Source organism: Hyposmocoma kahamanoa, unplaced genomic scaffold (genome assembly GCF_003589595.1).
Source record: "Hyposmocoma kahamanoa isolate Upper Pololo Valley unplaced genomic scaffold, ASM358959v1 180, whole genome shotgun sequence".
Taxonomy (NCBI): domain Eukaryota; kingdom Metazoa; phylum Arthropoda; class Insecta; order Lepidoptera; family Cosmopterigidae; genus Hyposmocoma; species Hyposmocoma kahamanoa.
In genome coordinates, this window is record NW_020653711.1 from 3,135,763 (window position 1) to 3,146,270 (window position 10,508).

Below are 10,508 nucleotides of genomic sequence, written 5' to 3' on the forward strand. Positions count from 1 at the left end.
AACGAGAACGAGAACGAGAACGAGAACGAGAACGAGAACGAGAACGAAACGAAACGAAATGAAATTAAATTAAATGAAATGAAAATTTCTTTATTTAAAATGAAAATGTCATTATTTACGTTCACAAAGAAACTTATTTATATATATATACCTATGGTCCTCACATGATGTTGTTTTTTGTTTTGCTACGACTTCACTAACGACAATTTTCATGCCTCGCCACTGGTGGGTAAGCAAACTTTGGAGGTGGGTTTTGGTTTTATTAAAAAAGATGTAATTATTAAATACCCTCCAATACACTAAAGTTACTTAATGTTGGAGGTGTTATGAACAGAATTACACCAGGCAACAAAGTAAAAAATAACCAATGTATGTAAAAGTAAATATCATTCAATGTACTTTATTTATTTATACAAGAATATTTGAAGCAAGACCATGGTTTACTAATATGTCCTTGTTGATATTCGTTAAGTTAAATGAATTGTATTGCTCGAGTGAATATGTTACTTATACGATATAATTATATGTAACTTTTTCTGTCATAAAGTTCGATGTTTATAGCAAAAATTTTAACGCGTTATGTAGCGTGCGGTTAGCTCTATTGCTAGGCGCTTGGAATGGTGTTGCCAACTTAATGGTTTGACTTTTAATTGTGGAAAAATAATTATTTTCGTAGATAATTAAATACAATGGCACTATACTATTACCTAATTTACTTAAGCAGCATTTCACTTTAACAAATTAAATTTAACAAACATTCATTTACAGGCGTTAGTAACAGAACGCTTAAAAGTAGGATTAGTATTGCAAATAAAAAGTCCTTTTTGCTGGTGCTTTTTTGTATATATACTGCTATCATTGCCATCCAGTTAGTCCAGCGTTAGCACAACAAGGCGTGACTTGCGCTAGAGAGACATAAAGCGCGAGATACTGCTATGTATGCCTGCTACGATATCGTGTATGGCGGCAATAGATACAGGAATTGATTTTAGATTTCAAATTTAGATTTTACGTTAATTTTATTATGTCAGAATCAATTAATTTTATCATAATTTGTTATTTTAATGTAATCTAGTCCTTTAAATTTTTGATTCTGATTTTTAACCTTATTTTCCTTTTTATTGTATTCGATTGATTTTATTTATTTATCTTTGTATTGTGGTTTTAATGATATTTTAATTTTTAATTGATGATGATTAATTGATTCAATTTAATGTGGGCGCTGTTATCCGAAATAAATTAATTTAATTTTTTATTTATTAGAGTGAATTCGGGTCTAGGTTTGTGAAAATAGTCCTGAAACTTTCAGGTTTAGCAATGACATTCAGGAGGCTGTTATCGCCGCTACTTATTCAGCGCATCAGGGAAGCCGCCGAATGAATATTATATAGAATTTTAATGACGTTCTCAGTAATTGTTGGGGTAAATAAAATAAAGATTCTTGTTTATAGGTATTTAATGAAATGATACCCGGTGAATTAAAGAAAATTCTGTGACGACAATGACGGTAGAGAATATACTATACCCATGAATATACCAGGGAAAGAATTCCTAAAGTCATCTAAAACATGTATTGAGGTAATACCGCCATCTCAAAGGAATTCTTCAGAAGAAATACCATTCTCTTTTTGTAGTATTCTTATTATGTAGCAGTAGAGCTCCTTGTGAGAGAGTTCGTCCAGGGAACTACTGCCACCTTATTTATTTCTGCCGCCAAGCAGTAATGTCAGCATTACTGTGTTCTGGTTTTGAAAGGTAAGGGCGCTGGTGAAACTACAGACTCATGGGACTTGTCTACTTACGGCTCAGGGTGACAGGCACAGTGGTAGTGTTCCTCAGATCTTTGTTATTTAAAGCCCTGAGTGATCATGTACCCATACTATATTTTGTTGAAAGACCTTTAAAATCTATATGCGCAATATGGAAATTAAGAAATAAGCGTGTGTAACATCGCACTACGAGCTACTCACCTCCCTTCTGTCAACATTATTCATTCCTCTTTTTTATTCGCCCTGTCTCTATCAGCTTTCACGTCTTTTAGAACTTTCCTCCTTAATATTATCGTAATTCTGCGTCGCCGATTATTCCCTTGTACGTATTATATGTATATAGTGAAACATCAGCTATGCATGTAATAGTTCAACCTCTTATGAAATTGTACAATAACGGTCATTATGGACATGTGGACATTGTTCGTCCAATCACTTGATAATTTTAAAAAATAAAATAACCGTCTAGTACATCTTACGCTGATATAAAATCCTTTCACCATGATGGTAAATATTACAATGTATGCTATCGATAAGATAAAAAGAAGAAGTAAAATTTAATAAGTAATTATCAATTCTTTAACTGACTTTCTCAGTCTCCAAATGTCATTTTACCTGGCTTGGTCAACTATTACCCTTTCTTTGGACCGCTGCCGAGTAGTTCAATGAATATGAACCAATAATGCAAAAACCGTGTGATCATGAACATCGTCCATCTGCACATCGTATTATGTACACTGTAAATCGTTCTATAGGACAAGCTGGCTTAGATTTATCTCCACTATTGGATCAACCTAACTTGACACCCATGTGATATAATAACAGTGGTGTCATATAAATTTGGTAACCGTACAATATGTACGTCCAGGTTAAAAACTTATAAAAAAAATAAATAACCAGGTGTACACACTCCAGTGATGCGCTGTAATGGCTCTAGTTTTTTTTTATCAGCCACGGAGATATTTGAAACGGTCATTATTGTCTCGTGCCCATTATTCGTGACAATGATTGTCTAAGAATTTGGGTTGCGTTGCACTGGTTCCGTAGTAATTGAATTTTAGTATCTCGAATTTAATTGAGACTTAAAAACAGAATAGGTTTCTTCTTTAGCATGCTCATTGGCGTTAATTTCATTGGTCAGCTATGTACTTACAAATATTTTATGTATATTGAGTTTTTAGGTTTTCGCGATTGTTTCGTAATAATTTACTGGCAGTAAAACTTCTTATGAAAGAGTTCGTCCAGGAACGTACTGCCACCTTACCTATTTCAGCCATCAAGTTACAATGAGAGCATTACTGCGTTCCGGTTTTGAAGAGAAAGGTACTGGTGAAATTACAGCCACGTCGGACTTGTCGACTTATGTCTTAGAGCGGCAGGCACAGTGTCAGTGTCCCTCAGATCTTTGCATTTGAAGCTCGAAGCAGCACTGTAACTGTTATGAAAAGATATCATAAAAAAGATTGTAAATCTGAATAGCGTATATTTGTTCAATCAAACAAATCAATACCAGTGTGACCATGGGACTAGTAAGGGGCCTGAAACGTCAAAAATATACGCGGTTTAAATCCAAAAAAATATTTTATATAGTTACGGGAGTAACTAGTTACTCCATTTTACTAATTGGAGTTATAAATTCTCAGTCAATCAATACGTCAAACTAAATTTTACAATGAAAAAGTGGCAATAAAATTTAGTTTTGAATAGCTTTGAGTGTAATTTCGAAAACCCTAAAAGTATTTCTAAACAGACACCGTCCATCTCGGTACCCCGCGGCACTGAACAGTAGCACCAGGTGGAATCCAAATTCTAACTACAATTACGCTCACGACACCGTGCGTGCGCGCATAATACAATCATGTGTAATTTGTACACCCGCCATTGTCCGGTTTTCGAATACTTTTTCTTGTGAAGTTTCCCAATTTATATTTTAACTGTTAGTAGAACTTAAACGTAGGTACGGTACAAATTGTAAACTTGTACGATTGGGACTGCGCATAATACAATTTTTCAAACCTAGTGATTTTTAAATAATTAATATTTATATTAATATATATATTAATATATATATATATTAATATATATAGTAATTGTAGAGTTGATGAATTATTTATGTACCGAAAAGATTCTTGGTCGCTATTGCTATTACGAGCTTGCAGGGGTACCTATTGAGTACTTGCCCAAAATGGAAGCACGTTAATACATTAATATTATAGGAACTTGAAACTATATAAAGTAAGTTTTGTTTTCTTTACTTAAGGAGGGTTTTATATTAGAAAATGTCACCTCCATATTGACAGGTTCCTTGACCTACTAGGACCAAGCAAACTAATGAATGAATGAAAAAAGCAAGATAATGGGAAAAGCGCAACGACGAATATACACATTAGAATGTACTAAATATAATTATATGCTCCAGACCCCAAGCAAATATGTCCTCAGTTTTATATGAAAAACGAATTTTTTAAGATGCCACATGTATATATAGAGTGCGAAATTTGAATGATGTCGCATTCATTTCATTATATAGACTAGACGTTTACATGATCACAGGTATAATATTTTCTGAGTTTCAATTATATCACTTAATATGCACATTTTTTTGTATACGAGACCTTAGGAGGTTAAACATCATCTACCGTCTTCGCTTAGTTCCGACATCAACTAATCTTAACTCTTGGGTCTTTGGCAAGATAGTAAAATGTTACATACTCATATTTCTGTCAAATTACAATCTGTGTCATTAAAAACTTCTTTTCTTTCGGTTCCGTTCCGTGTTCACTCCATCAAGATATGGTTCAACTATATCAGATTCAGTGTCTTGGGAGATTGGATCATTCTCATTAAGTATGAGAAGCTATTTAAAGGCATATGTTCGGATAGGACCCAAAATACAGTACACATATCGGCACAATCAAACCACGGAATTCGAAAGAAAGTAGAATTGTGCAATCACATCAACTTATTCTTCACAAGCGAACTGCGTAATGCGAAGGATAGAAGATAAAATAAACGGAAATTCAGAATTGGGATTCATGACATGTGATGAATTGTGATTCATACTAATGATCTGTTATAATTTTGATGACTAATTAGTAGAATCAGTAAAATAACGACTCGTCACCGTTAACCGTTACAGTATATCTTGATAACAAAGTAACTTATACCAAGAACTGAAGTACCTAATCTTACGTTACTTAATACTATATAATATTGTTTAACTTCTGATATCTGAGGGCCGTATAAGTTGAGTCCTGTTATCAATCCCTCCCGCGCGTGTGCGAGCCTGAGGGCGCACGCGCCTTCATACTATACTTTATACGAAAAAATAAAAATACAGCTACCTGTTACGAGTGGCTACTTAGCATAATTTGTGGCGTGATACTTTTGAGATTTTGATTTGATATTGTCTTTTTTCTTTATTGTAGTTGGTCATCGAGATTATTATACAGCGTTTGATTGATTTTTACACCAATAGTTTTTTTAACAATTGAATGTCTTTAAGATGCCGTATCAGTTGTACCGCTAGATGGCGGCATTTAAAAATTGTTGCTTAAATCTATTAGGTATATTTATAAGATAATAGAAACATTCTTTCCGAAAAACAACATACATACAGCAACAACGTACAAATAACATATTGATTTTGCTGCCATTTCTTCTACAGTGTAATCAAATATCTGAAACTTTTTGGACTCTGTATAGATTTCCTCAGCTATTTCTTTGAATTACTCTGTCCTTCAAATTATTAAAATTCTGCTTGTAAAATGTGTTACTGCAGGACATATAATTATATACAGAGTCTCATACAAATCCGTTTAGCCGTTATATGGTACGTTACAATCCTCCAACTACTCAATTTCCTACATATGACACATCAAAATTTCAAAATATTTTCGATAATACTTAACTTTTACTTAGTCAACTTACTAGCTTTACGAAGTTAGAAAATCTTTAATCAGAGGTTTTTAAGTTACTCCTAAATGTTACATTAGTAGGCACTGCTTCAGTCTTACCGCGTTAAAACACATATTATACTTATTTAAGTATATTTACAAACGAAACAAATCTCTTCATAGTAACTTTGGGAATTAATTTTTGTACTACTCTCACAACTGTTTAGTTTACACTAAACCATAAATGAAGCTCTATTAAAGCAACATTCAACAGTTTATCGTTAAACCACTTTCTAGACCAGAACTCTAGAATTCAACATGTATTGCTGCCATCGAACTTTGAACATATAATATGTGTTAAAATATAGCTAAGTACGTGTTTTAATATCTGAAATACATTTAGCAACTTATGTACAACATTTTCAAAAGTATTTTTAACTTAAAAAGCCTAGAATTGTTACATAAATAATATGTATTTGTATGTTATTATATATATGTACTGTTATGCTTACAGGTTATCAAACATAACTATCACGTAAAGAACTTTATACGTTCTAAATAACTAAAATTTAATATAACTCACCATTGGAAGCGTTGATTTAAACCAATTATAAACCCATTTCTTGCTCCAAACAGTTATTATACGGACAGACAAACAAAAAATATCAATCGTATAACCACATTTGAGAATACACTATGATCATACTTTTAGCACAAAAAAAATTGGACGAATAGCAAGCAGCACTGAAATACACTTTGATAAGGCACTGTTTAAGTATGGTTGGTCAAGAAAATTTAGTATTTTACAGAAGAATTCGTGTGATATTTTAGTTTAAAGCGCCATAGCGAAAGATACGAGTTGCGTGCGTATACGCAAGCTGTCACGTACTGACTGCCGGTTGTTGGGGCTGCCACACTGGCGTGGGGAGGAATACCGTAAAAGCCTTGAAAAATTACCATTTTACCAGTTTCCAAATGTACGGGCCATATGGAAACATTTGAGAGCTTTTGGAAAACTTCAAACTTGAAAAAGGTTATTGGAAGACTTTGTTCGTGTGCCATGTCTAGTTACAAAAATATTTTTTAATGTTTATTGTGATTTACGATTTTGAATTCGGAGCGTCGTTTTTTTTTTTTTGGTACAAAAGACTTCAACGCGATAGGCATGGCGTTAAGTTTTTGATTTACATAGTTCTTTTTCGTCAATCTTGTGAGTCGGTAAATCTTATGTATTTACATAGGTATGTAGATATTTATGAATACACAAATGGAATATAAATATAATGTATTTGTACTCTATGATTAACTACAAAAAATTGTTTTTGTCAAAGAAGTAAAGTCATTTAATGTTTTGAACTTATTTAATATCCATGTTAAAAGTTTTTATTTTGAATACTATGTTACTATCGACGATTACATTGTACATACGTATTAATATAACTTCTACAATACATAAAGTCATCAGCAGGCGTCTCAATTTCAGTGTAGAGTTGAATAATGCTGCAACTTGTCTATGTCCCTTGAAATAATCAAAGGACATACATTAAATTGGTACTCGTCAAAGAGTTTTTATTGTAAAAAAGTAAAATTCATCGTATTTTCAAGCATCAACCATTGAAAAGACATTTGAGGACTCTATATTGTTACTAGTTACTACCACGTTTTCAAACATTCCTTCACATTGCAACACAGGCACCACCGGCCATTTGTAGTGCGAACGAGAAGCGAAAATATTCTCCTCTCGCTCTGCAGGCAGGAATGTGACCCGCTATCAACCTTGAAGGCCGAGCCGGCTCAATCGGACCAAAAGCTTTCCATACTAGCACATCCCGTGAAATCGCTTAGTTTTCCCCGTTTAATTATAAAGTGGCCGTAGACCACATCAGGTAAATGGTAGATCATGTATACTTAACCACACATCAAGCTATTAAAATTATCAATTTACGTATAACTGCATATTTGAAAAATTAAAATTATCAAAGTGATACTAGCTACATTATTAACCGACTTCAAAAAAAGGAGGAGGTTCTCAATTCGACTTATTTTTTGTATGTATGTTACGCGATAACTGTGAACTGATTTTGATTATTCTTGTTGGAAAGAGGGTACCTCAGAAGTGGTCCCATTTAAAGTTGAAGAATATATTCCAGTTCTAACAGTGGCAAACTAGAAGATGAATGACTTTTGAGGTCGGTTTTTTAGTACTCTGTACAGTATTCGTGGCCCCTGTGGGCCAAGTAAGTATGGTTATGGGTATTTGTCACCAATATATGTAATATTGGTGACAAATACCCTTCCACATTTATATGGCGTAAGGCATTGGAGTGGAAATCCTGCCTGTAGATTTATTCCCCAAACCTTATAACGTGGGTCTTTTCAAGGGGAGAGGGGAGAGTGAATAGGTGTTATATAGGTGTGCATGCTCCATCGTCAAACTTCATCTTCACTTTCCATCGAGTGAAACGGAGGTCAAATACACGTTTATTCGTACAATAAAAGTTTATTTCCCAAATTGGTCTTACCGGGAATCTAACCCGGGACCTCAGACCGGGATATATGTATGCCTTATGCCTAGTGGACACGCGTGTCTATAGCAGTTCCAGTATCACTCCGAGCTTTAAATGCACTACCACTGCGCCCGTCACCCGGAGACATAAGAAAAGTCCCATGTGCCTGTAATTTCACCAGCACCCCTTTACCTTTCAAAACTAGAATACAGTAATGCTCACATCATCGGTGTATTGTAGAAAGGGCAAAAGCATTCGAAAACATTTTTCAGGGAGCATGTTTTAGTTTTTCACAACTGTCTTAAAATATTCACGTCCTGTTTTAAATACAATTTTCAAACTTAAAAAATAGAATCAAAATTGGATTTTAAAACAGTCGTTAAAACCTTAAACATTCACCAATGAAATTTTTTCAAAATGGCGCTTTCGCTCTCTCTACAAAACACTCACAACATTATGACTTGATGGCAGAAATCGGTAAGGTGGCAGCATTTCCCTGGACGAACTCTTCTTTCTTACACAAACAGCTCTACTGCTACTAAATCTTTTCAAGTTACAGTGTAATAAACGTTAAAAATGAATATAAATGTTGTTTTGTACAACGTTTTAGTATTTTATTAATATCCCACGCCGATTTCATGCCGCCTCTGCCGGTTGAAAAACTACCGCCGACGATTTTACGATTGGCGCACATTTCTAGAGTTGCCTATTGATTTTATAGGATTATTTGCTATTTATATTTGGGTTAGGCGACTTAGGGATCTCTAATCTCGGTGAGCCCAATGGTTTGCTCTATGTGGCTGGATAAGGAGATTTTGGTGAACCAAATGGTTGCTATAGTTAGAGTATACATCCGTCTGGTAGTATTTTAGAAAAAATATCCCGACTACCTAGTACAGGGTCAAGAGCACATCAAGCTTGATACTTAAAGATTTAAATTCAACTCTATGCCCTTGCGATAAGAACGGTCCAAAATCCATAGTGTCAAGGTTGATGTGCTTTTGACTGTACAAACATGTATATAGGTAAGTACTTTGAACGTAAAATGGTTTATGCCTCCGTGGTTAAGTGACTTGTTTACCGGTTTTTATGGTGTCGCCAACTCTGAGGTCCCGGGTTCGATCCTCGCAAGGGTCAATGCTGAAACTTACTTTTCTATATTGTCTCGGGTCTGGGTGTATAAGATAACGTCGTTTCTTCATCAAACTTCTGATTTCCAAAACACAAGTACTTTGGTTACTTTGGTAGAGCAACTTATGTAATGTTGTCTAATATTTATTTGTTTATTTTATCGTATACATTTATTTATTTTTCATTTTTCATTTATTTTTTATAAAAAAAATCTAATGAAAACATTATATTTGAAAACGAGTGCCTACAATGTCTATCATGACTATATTTTGTGTAAATAAGTGTTTAATTTTCCAGCTAGCTTATTAAACGAATTGAATCAAACTTATTTTCAGTTATTCTTGGACTAGTGTATACTACCTAATTTCCGTACCAATTTTTATTATGGAAGTATCCGATTTTTTTTATCGTGCGATTTTTATTATAGTATTTAATACTCGAGTATTGTATGATGAATAATTGCCACGGAAATTAGGGAGTGAACACTAATCCGAGAATTACTGTTTTAATTTAAAGTTCCGGCTTGTACTACTAATCAATTAGGTAATTAGGTACCTCTATTATGACGACTGCTGCAACGTACAGTAACGAATCTACAAAATGCATACTTTACAGTAGAGCAGTTTGAAGTTATATTTTGTCTTAGAATAATAAGTTTTAATAGTGTCGTGAAAGTGATACCCAATTATGATAGCTGATTTTATTTGTTTTTCTTAAGCCTTAGAATGATTTTAAAAATTTTGATGTATTCAAAAATTCAAAATTCAAAAATTCGTTTATTGTTTTAAAAGTGGTACAATGGATGGAAAAGTTATATAATGTAATTTCACACTTTTAGTCATTTCTGACATACAATATAGAATTATGGTTTTTTAAATCATAATACAATACAATATTTCAAATTAAATGTGCATTAAAGACTAAAGAATGTCAAAAAAGAAGCAATAAAATAAAATAAAATCATAATAAAAACCATGTCAAAGAATCAAATGTCCATACACAATACAGTACACATTACATAAAAATATACCTAACCTAATCAAATATTTCATTTACATCATAAAATGTTTTTTGTTTTAACCAAAGCTTTAGTGAGTATTTAAATTTATTTATTGGTTGTGACTTGAGAGTTTCAGGCAAACTATTATAGACCTTGACACACATTGCATAACAACTCTTCACGTATAATGCTGTTCTGGGTATAG

General features: G+C 33.4%; 1 protein-coding gene across 2 annotated transcripts in view; it reads right to left on the reverse strand.

Annotated features, from left to right (window-relative positions):
* LOC113225943 (tetratricopeptide repeat protein 28) overlaps positions 1-6,404 on the reverse strand; it is a 109,315-nt gene extending 102,911 nt beyond the window's left edge. For both annotated transcript variants that reach the window (XM_026458424.1, XM_026458423.1), the window contains exon 1: positions 6,249-6,404. The gene's annotated coding sequence lies outside the window, so the exon portion shown is untranslated. The remainder of the gene's footprint in view (positions 1-6,248) is intronic.
* Between the last annotated feature and the right edge of the window lie 4,104 nt (positions 6,405-10,508).